Source organism: Vombatus ursinus, unplaced genomic scaffold, assembly GCF_900497805.2.
Source record: "Vombatus ursinus unplaced genomic scaffold, bare-nosed wombat genome assembly UNPS02009994.1, whole genome shotgun sequence".
Lineage (NCBI taxonomy): Eukaryota > Metazoa > Chordata > Mammalia > Diprotodontia > Vombatidae > Vombatus > Vombatus ursinus.
This window is the reverse complement of record NW_020949772.1, coordinates 4,629,050-4,642,411: the sequence shown is the minus strand read 5'-3', so window position 1 is coordinate 4,642,411 and position 13,362 is coordinate 4,629,050.

Here is a 13,362-nt window from a genome sequence, read left to right as displayed (position 1 = left end):
CACTGCCAGACCTTCTGTCTCATTAAACACTCTCTATCATCCTTGCTCTTCCTTACCTCACACTGTACCTAGAACTGGTTGCTAAGTTTTGTCCATTCTGCCTCCATATCGTCTCTTTTATTCACATCCCTTAGTTAAGGAAATCATCACCTCTTGCTTGGACTCCTGATAACCTCTTAATTTTCCATTCAGCTCTCATTCTCCCTCCCTCTCCAATTCATCTTCTACAAAGCTAGCATCTCAAGGGGTCACTCCTCTGCTCTAAAATCTTCAACAGTTCCTCTTTGCCTCTTCCTTATTGTAGAGTTGAAGGCCTTATATTATCTATTATCTGGCCCCAACCCGCCTTTCTGGATTTATTTGAAGGCAGGATTTCTTTTTTTAAACCCCCAGGATGCTTGGCTTAGATTGAGAGCTTAATAAATTCAAACTATTCTCCACAGTTGGAATGCTCTCTCTCCTCATCACTCACCACTTCCATGGATCTTTGTCTTCCTTAAAAACTCAGCCTAGGTGCCATCTCCCTCATGAAATCTTCCCTGATACTACCAGCTGTTAAGGATCTTTCCCCCCCCCTCAAACTTCTTCATATTATAGTTATCTGTCTATTGAACCAGTGAAATGTAACCTCCCTCGAGTCAGGGATCTGATTTTCTTTTTTCTTTGCATTTTTGGTACCTAGAATAGTACCCTGCATATGGTAAGCACTTAAGAATGTTTGCGGTTAAATTCAAAGGGTCATAGATTTAGAACTGGAAGGGATATTAGCCGTCTTCTAGATCGGGGCTTCTTAAAAATTTTTCCACTCCAGACCCCTTTTTGTTTTGGCAGTCTTTGGCTGTTGCCTGGCCTGAGGGTATGCTCAGTGCAAAGTGCGCATGCTTTGTGTTCAAATCCAAGGCTGCAGTGAAGTTTCTAGATGTAACAAGGGCAAGCACTGTCAGAAATGCTGCGGATCATCACACGTTTGATTTTTAGTTAATTTTTGGTCATTTCTCGTTCGGAAACCTTGTACTATCGCCAAATTTTTCATGACCCACAGTTTAAGAAGCGTTGTAATCTAAATGGACCCCTTCACTTTATAGCAAAGTAAATGGAAGCTAAGAGAATGAGCTTGTAGACAAATGACTTGTCCAGGGTCACAAGTCAGTAAATAATCAGTCAACAAATAATTATTAAGCACCTACTGTGTGTCAGGCATTATGCTAAGGTGCTGGGGATAGAGAGAAAGAGAAATCCATAGCTCCTAGTCTCAAGAGGCTAACATTCTCATGGGGGAGACAGCTCTGTACATACAAGATGTATACAGAGTAGATGGTAAGAAATCACAGAGGGAAGGGGGAACAGAGAGGCGCTGCAGAGGCTAGGATTTGGTGCTAATCACCGCCAGAGAGACAACTGATGAGCACCAAATGCAGAATGAAGCAGACTTTGTTCATGTTCACTATTTTCCTTGCTTTTTTGATGGGGAAGGCAATATGACTAATAGAGAAATATGTTTTCATGATTTCACATGTATAATTGATATCATCTCGTTTGCTTTCTGAATGGGTAGGGGAGGGGCCAGAGGGAGAAAAGGAGGGAGGGAATTTGGAATTCAAAATTTAAAAAATGTTAAAAATAAATAAATTAAAATGACTCTACAAAATAAAATAAAAATTAGACACTAAAAACAGTTGGGATTTGAGGTGAGTCTGGAATGAAGCCAGAAGAGCCAGTGGCAGACCTTTAAGCCCTCAGATCAGTGGTGGCCCTGCGATATGAATTCTTGTCCTTTGACTCTAATCCTGACGTTCTTTCCACTCTACCTGAGGAGGGGGTTGCTGAAAAACATGCTGAGGTGCTGACAAAGCCTGATATAAGAACAAGGCACTAACAAACGATGACGATGATGATGATAAACAGGTATTTGCATACATTTTGAAGTTTGCAAAGCACTTTGTGGAATTTACCTCATGTGTTCCTCCCAATGGTTCTATGAGGTAGGTGCTCCATTAACCCATTTTCCAGATGAGGAAACTGAGTCATAGAGAAGTGTAATGTCTCAACTATAAGGCTACTAAACATTGTATCCCTGACATCATCACTATAGAGCTTTCTAGATGAGGAAGCCCTTTTATTTCCGTCCCTTTATGCACCTGAACTTCAGAATAGCCTTGTGAGGAAGGCAGCTCAGGGATTCTTAAATGGCTGGCCAAGAATGAAGGAAGTCACAAAATCCTGGTTTAGAATTGACATCTGTCTATCAAGAAACATTTATTAAGTGCCTAGGCACTGTGCTAAGAGTTAGGGATACAAAAAGAGGCAGAAGACAGTCCCTATCCCCAAGGAGCTCACAATCTAACAGAAGAGACCTTAAAAGATATTTTATAGGGTATCCCAAAAGTAAGCTATTAAAACATGAATTATAATAATAATAGCATAAAATATATAATAGTATAATATATTAAAACATGTATTATAATAATAATAGTATAAAAATATATGACAGTATAATAATAATATAATAACATTTATATAGCACTTACTCTACGTGCCAGGCACTATGTTAAGCACTTTACAATGATCATCTCATTGGCCCTCACAACAATTATGGGAGGTAGGTGCTATTATAATCCCCATTTTACAGATGAGGAAACTGAGGCAAACAAGGGTTAAATGACTTCCTCAAGGTCATACAGATGGTGTCTAAGGCTGGATTTGAACTAAGGTATTTCTGACTCCAGGCCTGGCACGCTATCCACTGCACCATCTAATTAGTTATTATAATAATATAGCTAATAATAGCCATAATTAGTTATTATTAGCATTTAAACAGCATTTTAAGGTTTGTAAGGCACTTTACATGTATTATCTCATCTGATCCTTTCCTGGAAGGAGATACCATTATCTCCATTTTCTAGATTAGGAAACTGAGGCTGACACTAATTGCCCAGTGTGATACAGCTAAAAATGTCTGATGCTGGATGTGAACTGAGGTCTTCTTGAATCCATGGCCAGTGCTCTAACCACTGTGCCACCCCACTAGAGTTCATATGGTTGAAAAGTTTGCCCAAGAAAACTATGAGCAGAAAATTGTGTATTCTATTTCCCATGTGTCAACCTTCCCTCTTCATCAGGGATAGACTTACCTGAATGGAAAAGAAATCTTATGGGTAAGAAAGATTTTAAGAGACTGGGCAGCTCTTACCCCCTCCCATTCCCTATCCCCCCTAAAAAAATCTTCTCCTGCCTGACTGATAATTGAAATTTCCCCATTAGTGATTCATTCTCCAGCATAAGACTTTGATCCCTCTGAAAATGAAAGTATCCCTGGGAGGGCAAACCATGTAATATGTTATCAGACGCTAACATCTTAGTACAAATGAATTTTAGATCCTTTTGTGAGAGAAGGTTTTCCTAGAGGGGAAAGAGAAAGGTGCCTATCAGGGGTGCGGGGTAGGGGGTGGTGTAGGGTGAGGATGAGCATAGGAGAGGAGCATAGAGAGCCCTGTGTTGAAAGATGAAATGGCTGCCCTGGGCCTCCTCTTTAAATGGGGGACCTGCTTGGAACTCTGATGTCCACCCTCCAGGCTCTCCAAACAGGGAGAGAGGGGCCCCAGGGGCAGCGGATGCTGAGGAGCTTATGGGTTTCAGAGGTGGCAGTTTGTCAGGATGAGAGATTTCTCGAGACCATGATAAAGTCAGGGAGGGCACTCGGGTGGGAGCGTTTCCTCACTGGAGGGTCCCTGGACCAAAGAAGTCACAGGTCTGGTTAAAAATTTTTAAAAATGTAGTAGGCACTGCCCTAGGCTTTTGGGAGACAGACATAAAACATATGAACCAAAACAGACAGAAGACAGTGCCTATCCTCGAGGTGTTCACAATCTAACTCAAGAGACCTTGAAAATACTTTACAGGGGATGCCAAAAGCAAGCTATTAAAACTGAGCTAACATTCCACTGAGCTTACCTTTCATTTCCACTTCCTCCTATTTTTAAATTTTTAAAATTTATTTTTTGTATCATTTCCTAGTTATTTGCAGGTGGAAGGGGACAGACATTGCCAGATGCAGCCGTTCATGGGGATGTAGCTGCAACATTTAAAAAGGACCATTAATAAAAGACGTTTTTTTTTAAAGGAAAGGTCTTGGCCACATGGTGAGGGAAGCCAGAGATTCTTGGAGGCCAAGCATCCTGTCTTCTTTTTTTTGTAAGAAAAGGAAAATGAAAATCATGAAAAGCCCCTACGGAGTCCAATGAGGCCTGGATAAATACTGTACTCCCTGACCCAGAGTGAGTCACCAGGAAAGGGGAGGCCAGCCGACTCCCCCCTGGGGGAACTGGCCCTCCCAGCTATGGCTGAGCTCTCTGAGAGCCCCAGGGCAGCAGGCCTCATCCTATCCAACCAGCTCCATGGGCAGCCAACAACAGCAGGGACCCACTTCCAAACCTTCTCCTCCTTCCCCCCAGAGCTGGGCCCAGACCTGGGCAGTCAGCCTGTGGGGAGATGGGGTACAAGTGCCCTGTGGGTGTGCCCCAGCTAATAAGAATGTGCTTTCTACTTCCCATTCAAATGAGGGAACCACAGAAAAATGTCACTGTGGGGGGAGGAAGGCAGAAAACTAACTCAGAGCAGCTGCTGCCCCAGGACCAGGGCCAGCTTCCTTGCAAGAATGGGGAGGCCTCCTCATTCCTTCTTCCTTACAATTTTCTACTGAGTGTAACGCAGTGAAATGTAGCTCAGCACACATTCACTAAGGGCCTTTTATGGGCCAGGCACTCTGATAAGATAGGAGACAGACACAACAAAAAAAGTGAACCCTCTCCCCTGCCTGCCCTCAAGAAACTTTACATTCTGCTAGAGGATCTTGGATTTGAAGAAAGGAAAGAGAAATATTTGGGGGAAATCATAGACTGAGAACCACAAGGGACCTTGAAGGTTACTAGTCTCTCCCCACCTTATTTTATTGATAAACTGAGATCCAGTACTGGCATCAGAATTAGAACCCAGGCCTCTAAGTACTGCTCTACCTTTCACAGGCTAGGCTTTCTGGAAGAAGCCGCACTGGATCCAGCTCTGGATGAAGCCAGGGATTCTAAGATGTAAGGAGTGAGTGAATTCCAGGCGTGAGGGACCGCCTTGCAAAGGAACATGGGTGGAAAATGAAAAATCTGAGTTTGGGGAACAGCCAGTAGTTTAATCATGGGACAGGGAATTAAGGTGAAATTAATCTGGAAAAGGAGGCTCGGCTGACTCTACATGAAGGCAGAAGAGAATGTGTGTGTTTTGTAGGCCCACAGCTAAGTTGTGTGGGTCATGGGGGGCGTGGTTGGGCAAAGATTCGGGAAGAACCAGGCCTAGCATCTTCCTATCCTGTTCTTTCCCCTGCTCCTCTAAGTCCCTTTAGACCCAGCCCCAGGAACAGGGGCGAGTTCTTCTCAGGGAGCTGAGTACATACACATTCACCAATGTGTATTCACTTCATGACCACCAGGCAGCCCGGTACCACCATGAGGTGCTCATGGCTCTGAAATTAGAGATTCATTTGTTTGTCATAAGCATTGCTCAATCTGGGCTCCTCGAGGATCATAAGCTCAAGAGCTGGTGTGACCTCTTCATTTTACAAATGGGGAAACTGAGGCCCAGGGAGGTGAAGGGACTGGCTCAATTTAGAAGGTATTAGAGATGAAGCGGTCTATTTTAATAGTCAACACGCCGTGTTGCCATCTATGGGAGGAGTGGGAGAATAAACATTTTAAAGCACCTACTATGTGCCAGGCACTGTGATCAGTACTTTACAAATATTATCTCATTTAATCAGTGAAGGATGGCGTGCTAAAATCCATGAACAATTCTTTATTGAGCACCCGCCATGTGCCTAGCCCAGTACTAGGTGGGGAAGAGAGAAGTATAGGCATTCATTCATTCATTCATTCATTCATTCATTTGTTTCCGGCCCAGGGTTAGAGATTGGGAAAAGGAAAATGGGGGGAGAGTCAAGGGTAATCATAAGAACCAAAGGCAGGTGAGGCAAGAGTAAACCTGACCTTGGTGAGACAGACAGAGGCAACTGGCTCCATTACAGTAGAGAAGAGGGAAGGTCTCAGAAAGGGGATATCTTTTTGGGGGGCAGGGGATTAGCTGCTAGTGAGGAGGGTGGTGTCCAGGGATTAGTTTTCCCTCTTTAAATTTTATGGAGGGCCTGTCCAGATGCACATGTCCCTTGTCCGCCTTGTGAGGTCTCACTGAAGCCATCCAGTTCAGGGCCCTCTCTGGACAGAGGCCAACTCAGCAGGCAGCATTCTCCCGGGGCTGGGTATTAACAAAGTCTTCCCCAGGACCATGAGGGCCAGAAATAGATTTCTGGGCTATTAAGAAAAGCTCGAGGTTACGAGAAGCTGGAGCCAAACCCCAAACCCAGGAACGGGCCTCCCTAGCACGCAGAGGGCCTTAGCTGGGGATCTAATTACTGGCCAGTTAGCATGTTTACTACTCTGGTGGTGGGGGAGGCCAGGGGACAGGCCAGGGGACAGGCCAGCGGACAGGGGACTGGCGGCAGGCTGTCAAACCCATTCCTGACTCCAAGGAGAGGGTCAGCCCTTGTTCGTCCCAGGAAATCTGAGCACACGTTATTTGCATGTTTGAATTTCTGTATAAATCCCAGTATTTATTTACATGAAACTACCCGGGAGAAGTCAGAAGGCTTAGACTCCAATTTTGTCGAGTGGAATAAAGTGAAACAAATGTCTTCCTGTCTACTGTTAAGTGCTTACTATGTGCTAGTGTTAAATGCTAGGATCACCAGGACATAGACAAGAGTTATGTGACCCTGGGCAAGCGACTTAACCGCCCTCAGCCTCAGTTTTCTCATCTGCAAAATGAGAATAATAATAGCTTCTACCTCCCAGGGTTGTCGTGAGGATCGAATAAGATAATATCTGTAAAGCATCTTGCAAACCATAAGGCACTATACAAATATTAGCATTTATTATCGCCTGGTCTAACCCCCTTATTTTCCAGATGAAGAAAAAGAATCTGGCAGCTGCTCTGGAAACACACCACAAGTCTGCATTCTCTATATACTGCCGGGCCAATGTTCTCAAAATGCTGTTTTTCTCCATTCCCGTGCTCTAGAAACCACACTGGCTCCGTATTGACCATCAGATCAAGATCAAACCTTTTCTTTGTGCTAGATCTTCCCTGAGGCCCCTCTACCTCTAAATCTAGGAGCAAAGACTTGACTAGTGTGCAGCAGAAGAACCCCCAGTAGAGAAAAATATCTTCCTAAGTTGGGGCTGCCATGATGAGGTCAACGGTCAGAGTAGGACAATTTCCCCCCTCCGTCAGATACAGAGGGCCACAGGATCATAAGACACCACATAGTTTAAACCCCATTTTACAGATGAGGGAACTGAGGCCCAAGGTTGAAGCCTTGCCCATGGTCTCACAGGCAACAGGTCACAGGGCTGAGAATATCTACAGACACAGAACACCTTGGCCAAGCACTCCTGCGAGCCTCCCACGGGCCAGGGAACGCGAGCATGGCCCTAGCGTGACCTCAGTCAGTAATACTGGGCAGTGTGACTTACTGGGTCTGTCTTATATCCCTGTAAGAACTTTTATTTCTATTACTCTTGAAGGTTTACTGATGACTTTCTCCACAGCCCTGGGAGGTGAGGAATAGGACTAATATTGCTTCCATTTTACAATGAGGAAACGGAGGAAATGGGAGACAAAGGAAAGTCAAGTGACTTGCCCAGGGCCACACATCTAGTAAGAAAGACAGAATGTAAACCCAAGGCTTCTGTGACTCGGTTTGGAGACTGGAATTCTTTCTATCCTTCCATGGTGCGTTTGAGGTTACCCTGTTGGACTGCAAACTCCATGAGGGACCAGTGTCAGGAAGGAAGGAAGGAAGGAAGGAAGGAAGGAAGGAAGGAAGGAAAGAAGGAAGGAAGAGAAGGAAGAAAGAAAATAAAAAAAGGAGGGAAGGGGGAAGGAAGGAAGGAAAGAGAGAACAAGAGAGAAAAAAAAGAAAAAAGGAGGGAAAGAGGGAAGGAAGAATGGGAAGAAGACTGGTGGAGTTGGAGTCACAGGACCTGACTAAAATCCTGGCTCTGTCCTTAATATATGTGTGACATTGAAAAAGTCACTTCATCTCTCTGAGCCTCAGTTTCCTCATTTGTAAAGTGAGCTTACTTGGCCTCTGAGGTCCCTTCCCAGTCCTCTGACCTTTCTCCCCCGTCAGATGTGGGGTGGTACAAACACCGCCACCCCGCCCCCCCAGCTCTCATGTTTCCATGGGAGGCTCAGAGTCAGGATGGCCTGATGTCAGAGGGAGCCATCCCCCGACCCCTCCAATTTCAGGCCAGCAGCAAATGGTTGGCGAATGACCTCAGCTCCTGGGAGTGTACGGAATTCCAAGGATTAAGCAGAATGGGAGGTGAATTCTTCCTGTCAGCTGTGCTGGGGCAAGGACAAAGCTGCTTGGATGGGCCCGGCGTCCCGGGGGGGCAGCCAGGGACTGCTGTGGGGGCAAAGGAGCCAAGTGAGTCCTGCAGGACCCAAATGCCCAAGGAACGGGACCAGGTTTTAAAAAGAACAACAATATTATTATTATTATTATTAGTATCTTATGTGCTGGGTGGTGTAGTGCACAGAGGGCTGGAGCTGAGTTCAAGACCAGCCTCTTAACACTTACTAGTTTTGTGACCCTGGGCGAGTCACCTAATAACCTCTCTGTGCCTCAGTTTCTTCATCTATGAAATGGGGATAATAATAGCACCTAGCTCCCTGGATTGTCACGAGGATAAAAAATGAGATCCAGTTTGTAAAGTGCTATATAAATGTTAGCTATTATCATCATTCTTATTAACACTGTATTAACATAGCTCTATAAACTTGCAAAACACTCAGAAATTTTTTCCATTTACCCCCACAACCAAACTATGAGGTAGGAGCTACATGTATTTTTGTGTCCATTTTACAGAAAAGGAAACTGAGACTCTGAGAAATTAAGTGACTTCCTCAAGGGCACCCAGTCACTAAGACCCAGCCTACTAAGGAAAGTAGGCTGGATTTGGAGTTGAAGGACGCATTTTCAAGACTCAACTCTGCCATCTATTACTTGTGTGAGACCTTGGTCAAGTCATTGTTGACTCAGCTTCAGTTTCTTCCTCAGCAAAAACAGGCAATGGATGAGATTACCTCTAAGGTCTCTTTCAGCTTTAAATCCACAATTCTAAGTATACGGGGCAGGATCTGAACCGAGGTTGTCCTGACTCCAAATCTATGCCAGTTACTGCCACACAGGACACTAACAGAAATGGGGGAAAGCCTGGTGTGGTAGAAAGCATCCTGGATTGGGGGGAGAAGTATCTTTCAATCAATCAACAAGTAATTATTAAGTACCTACTATGTACCCAGAACTGTATTAAGCTTTGAGGACCAAAGAAAGAGAAAAACATGATCCCTGCCTTGAATGAGGTCACACTTTAATTGAGGAGACAATATGAAAATAACTTGGTACATACAAGATACACAGAGAGTAGTTATAATGGGTAGAGGGATTGGCCACTGAGGGATCAAGCCTCCCATAACACAGAGAGACAGGAACCTTGGAGAGGAATGCTCTAGCATCTGGGGAGACTGGGAAAGGCCTCCTACAGAAGATGGGAGTCTTGAGGAAAGCCAGGGTCCTAAGAGGAGGAGGTAAGGAGGCAGAATATGCCAGGCAGGAGGGCCAGTGAGGGCAAAGGACTGGAGGTGGGAGAAGGAGTAATGTGTGTGAGGAACAGCAAGGAGGCCAGTATGGCTGGATCACAGACTTCCAGAAGATCAGAAAGGTAAGAAGAGGCCAGAGCGGGAAGAACTTAAACTACCAAACAAAAGACTTTATATTTGCTCCTGGAGGTAACAGGAAGCCATTAGAGTTTATGAGTGACCTAGGAGACCTGAGTTCTAATCCTAGCTCTGCTCTTCTCTATTAAAAGCTCACACTGCCCTTAGAACAGTCTCAATACAGCATAGGAATTATTATTCCCACCGCACAGAAAAAGAAACTGAGGTTCAGAGAAGTGAATGAGACTCAACAGCTATTGAGTAATCGGAGTAGAATTTAAATGCAGGTCTCCTGACTCCTGACACTTTATTCCCTACTGGTCCATAATTTCCCCATCTTTAAGATTAAGGGGTGGAAAGGATCTAAGACATCTCCAAAGGCCCCATGATGGAAAATGCTATCTGTATCCAGAGAAAGAACTATGGAGTTTCAATGCAGATGGAAGCATACTATTTGCTATTTTTTTTCTTCTGTTTCATTTTGTTTCCTCTTTCTGGTGGTTCCTCCTATTGGTTCTAATTCTTCCTTACAACATCACTAATGTGAAAATATGTTGAATAGGAATGTATATGCAGAGCCTACATCAGATTGCTAGCCTGTCTTGGGGAGGAAGGAGGGGAGGGAGGGGGAGAAAAATTAAAACTCAAAAGCTTATGGAAGTGATTGTTGACAAATGAAAATAAATTAATTAAAAAAAAAAAGATTAAGGGGTGGATCCAGGCCCCACCGGCTCTAACACTTTTATAAAAACTGACACAGACACTTTGCAAAGTGCCGAGCCTCTTGCCAAATCGGAGCTAAGAAGGCCCGGTATTATTTCCCTTTTATAGATGAGGAAGTTGATGGAACTTGCCCACCGTGCACGGCCCTCTCTCGGCTCCCCCACAGCCTTGCCCCCATCAGGGCTGAGCACCCTGGGAGCTTTTCACAGACACTGGCTGCCGGGTGGGTGGGAGCTGCCGGGCCCTCACACGCCATTGTACTGATGGACACTGGCCCCTGGGAAAGCATTAGAACACTCGTCTGTGTCCCTCACCCCAGACTGGCTGAAATCTCCCAAGCAATTGTTTGCCTGGGCAATTACGGACCTGCTCTGCAGACAGCAGCCCTCTCTCTGGCTCCTAGCAACCCTGGCTGGTGTGCTCTCACCCTCTTGGGAGGTGGGCAGGGTGACTTAGCAACCGAAAGCAAGGGACTCAGCACTTGTAAGCACTCAGGGACCGGAAGCAAGCCTGGCTACATCTCACATGAGCTGTGGGGTCTTCTTAATAGGCTGGGCCTTAGTGTGCCTATCTGGAAGATGGGCGGAGGAGGAGGAGGAATGATGAGGAGCACATGGGTCAGGAAGGCCCATGGTCTCCTAGCACTGAAGGATTTAGAGCCAGATGGGACCATAGAGATCATCTAACCCAGGGATTCCTAACCCTTTGTGTGTGTGTGTGTGTATGTGCGCGTGTGTGTGTGCTGGATCGCTTTGGCAGTCAGTCTGGTGACCCCCACTGACCCTTCTCAGAATCATGTTTTTAAATGCATTAAAATAAAATATATAGGATTACAAAGGAAACTGATTATATTGAAGTATGCCTATCAAAATAGTTTTTAAAAACAAATTCACAGCCCCCTGGCTAAGAACTCAAATCTAGTCAAGTCTCCTTATGAGGCTAGAATTGCTGAATGTCTGAGTTGGTTTGAAAATCTGCTAGCCCAAGCTTTTAGCCAGGGTAGAAATTCCCAGCGAAGACTGAGCTGGTCGTAGGCATACGTCCCTTCCTTATCTCTCTAGGAAAACTGGGTGGAGACCCCGTAAGATTGTAAACTCCTGGAGACAGCTAATCAAGAAGACCTGAATTCAAATCCAGCCTCAAACACTCAATAGCTCTGTGGCCCTCAACAAGTCAATTCACCTCTGTTTGCCCCAGTTTTCTCCTTTGTAAAATGGGAATGATAATAATAATGATGAGGATGAGGATGAGGATGATGATACTCCTATTACTACTACTAAAGATACCTCTCCCGGGATTGTTGTGAGGATCAAAAGAGATAGTATTTGTAAAGTGCTTAGTATAGTGCCCAGCACACAGTAAGTGCTCTATAAATGCTTATTCTCTTCCCTTCCCCAAACCCCTCTTTTTACTGATGAAGAAACAAAGGCCCAAAAGAATGAAGTGATTTGCCCAAGGTCGCAAAGTCAGTAAGTAGCAGAAGCAGGATTTGAACCCAGGTTGTCCAATCGATTCTAAATCAAGCATTCCTTCTGCTGCCTCCTCTCATCAACTTCCTCATCTGTAAGATGCATTCGTAGGATCATGGAATCCTGGATTCGGAGCAAGAAGGGACCTTAAAGGCTGAGTCCAACGGCCTCATTTTACAGATGAGGAAACCGAGGCCCAGAAAGCCATGTGATATCAGGAGCTGTTGGAGGATCAGATTTGAATCAAGGTTTCTCTTGACTATAAGTAATGCTCTTTCCACTACACCACGCTGCCTCATTCATTCAATGAACATTGGTTAAGCGCCTATGGTGTGCAAAGGATAACAATTGCTATCATTTAAGAAGCATTTTCAGCGTCACAAAGTCTTTCATGTACATGATCTCAACGAGACGATCCTCATGGTCCTCATAGTAACCTTGTGAGGAAAGTAACTCCAGGGACAGAGATCCCCATTTTACAGATGAGAAAACTGAGGTAAGTGGCGAAGGTGAGATTGAAAGTTGGGTATCTCCAGAATGCTTTCTATCACACCACACACACATCCTCTTAGGGAAGCTGACCATGAACCTCCCGGGTCATTATGATGCTTGAGAAAAATGTTCCACAAAAAAAAAAAAAAAATGAACAAATGGTTTTGAAAAGAAGGAATACAAACTATAAATGACCATGTGATGTAATGCCTCAAATCACTATTGAAAGAAATGTGCATTAAAACAACCTTAAAGTTTTATTTCACACCCCTTAGATTTACCCCTGCAGCCTTCTCACCCTTGAAAACCCCTCTGCCCCTACAGCCCCCTTCTCTCACTACTGAGTGTCCTAGAACACCCATTTTAAGGAAGGGTTCAGACCAGTAATTTTTCATTACTTCTCCAGCTAACTTCTCCCGTTAGAATGTAAGCTCCTTGAGGGAAAGAGCTGTGTTTCTTTTTAGTTTATTTTTGTATGCCTAGTGCTTAGCACAGAATCTGACTTATTAGTAAATGCTTAATAAATGCTTATTGACTTGACAAAGATCATAAAAGATGGAAAAAGTCAGTGCTGCAGGGGATGTGGGAAGACAGGCACACTAATGCACTATTAATGGAGCTGTGAATTTAACCCAAACATTCTGGGAAGAAATTTAAATTACATGAGAAAAATGACTAAACTAGGTATATCCTTGGACTCAGAGATCCCATCATGGGGCATATGTCCTAAGGACGGCAAAGACAGAAAGGAAGACCCAGGATCTATACACCAAAATATTCATAGTCACACTTTGTGGGAAAGAAAGGAAAGAAGAAAGAAAGAAAGAAAGAAAGAAAGAAAGAAAGAAAGAAAGAA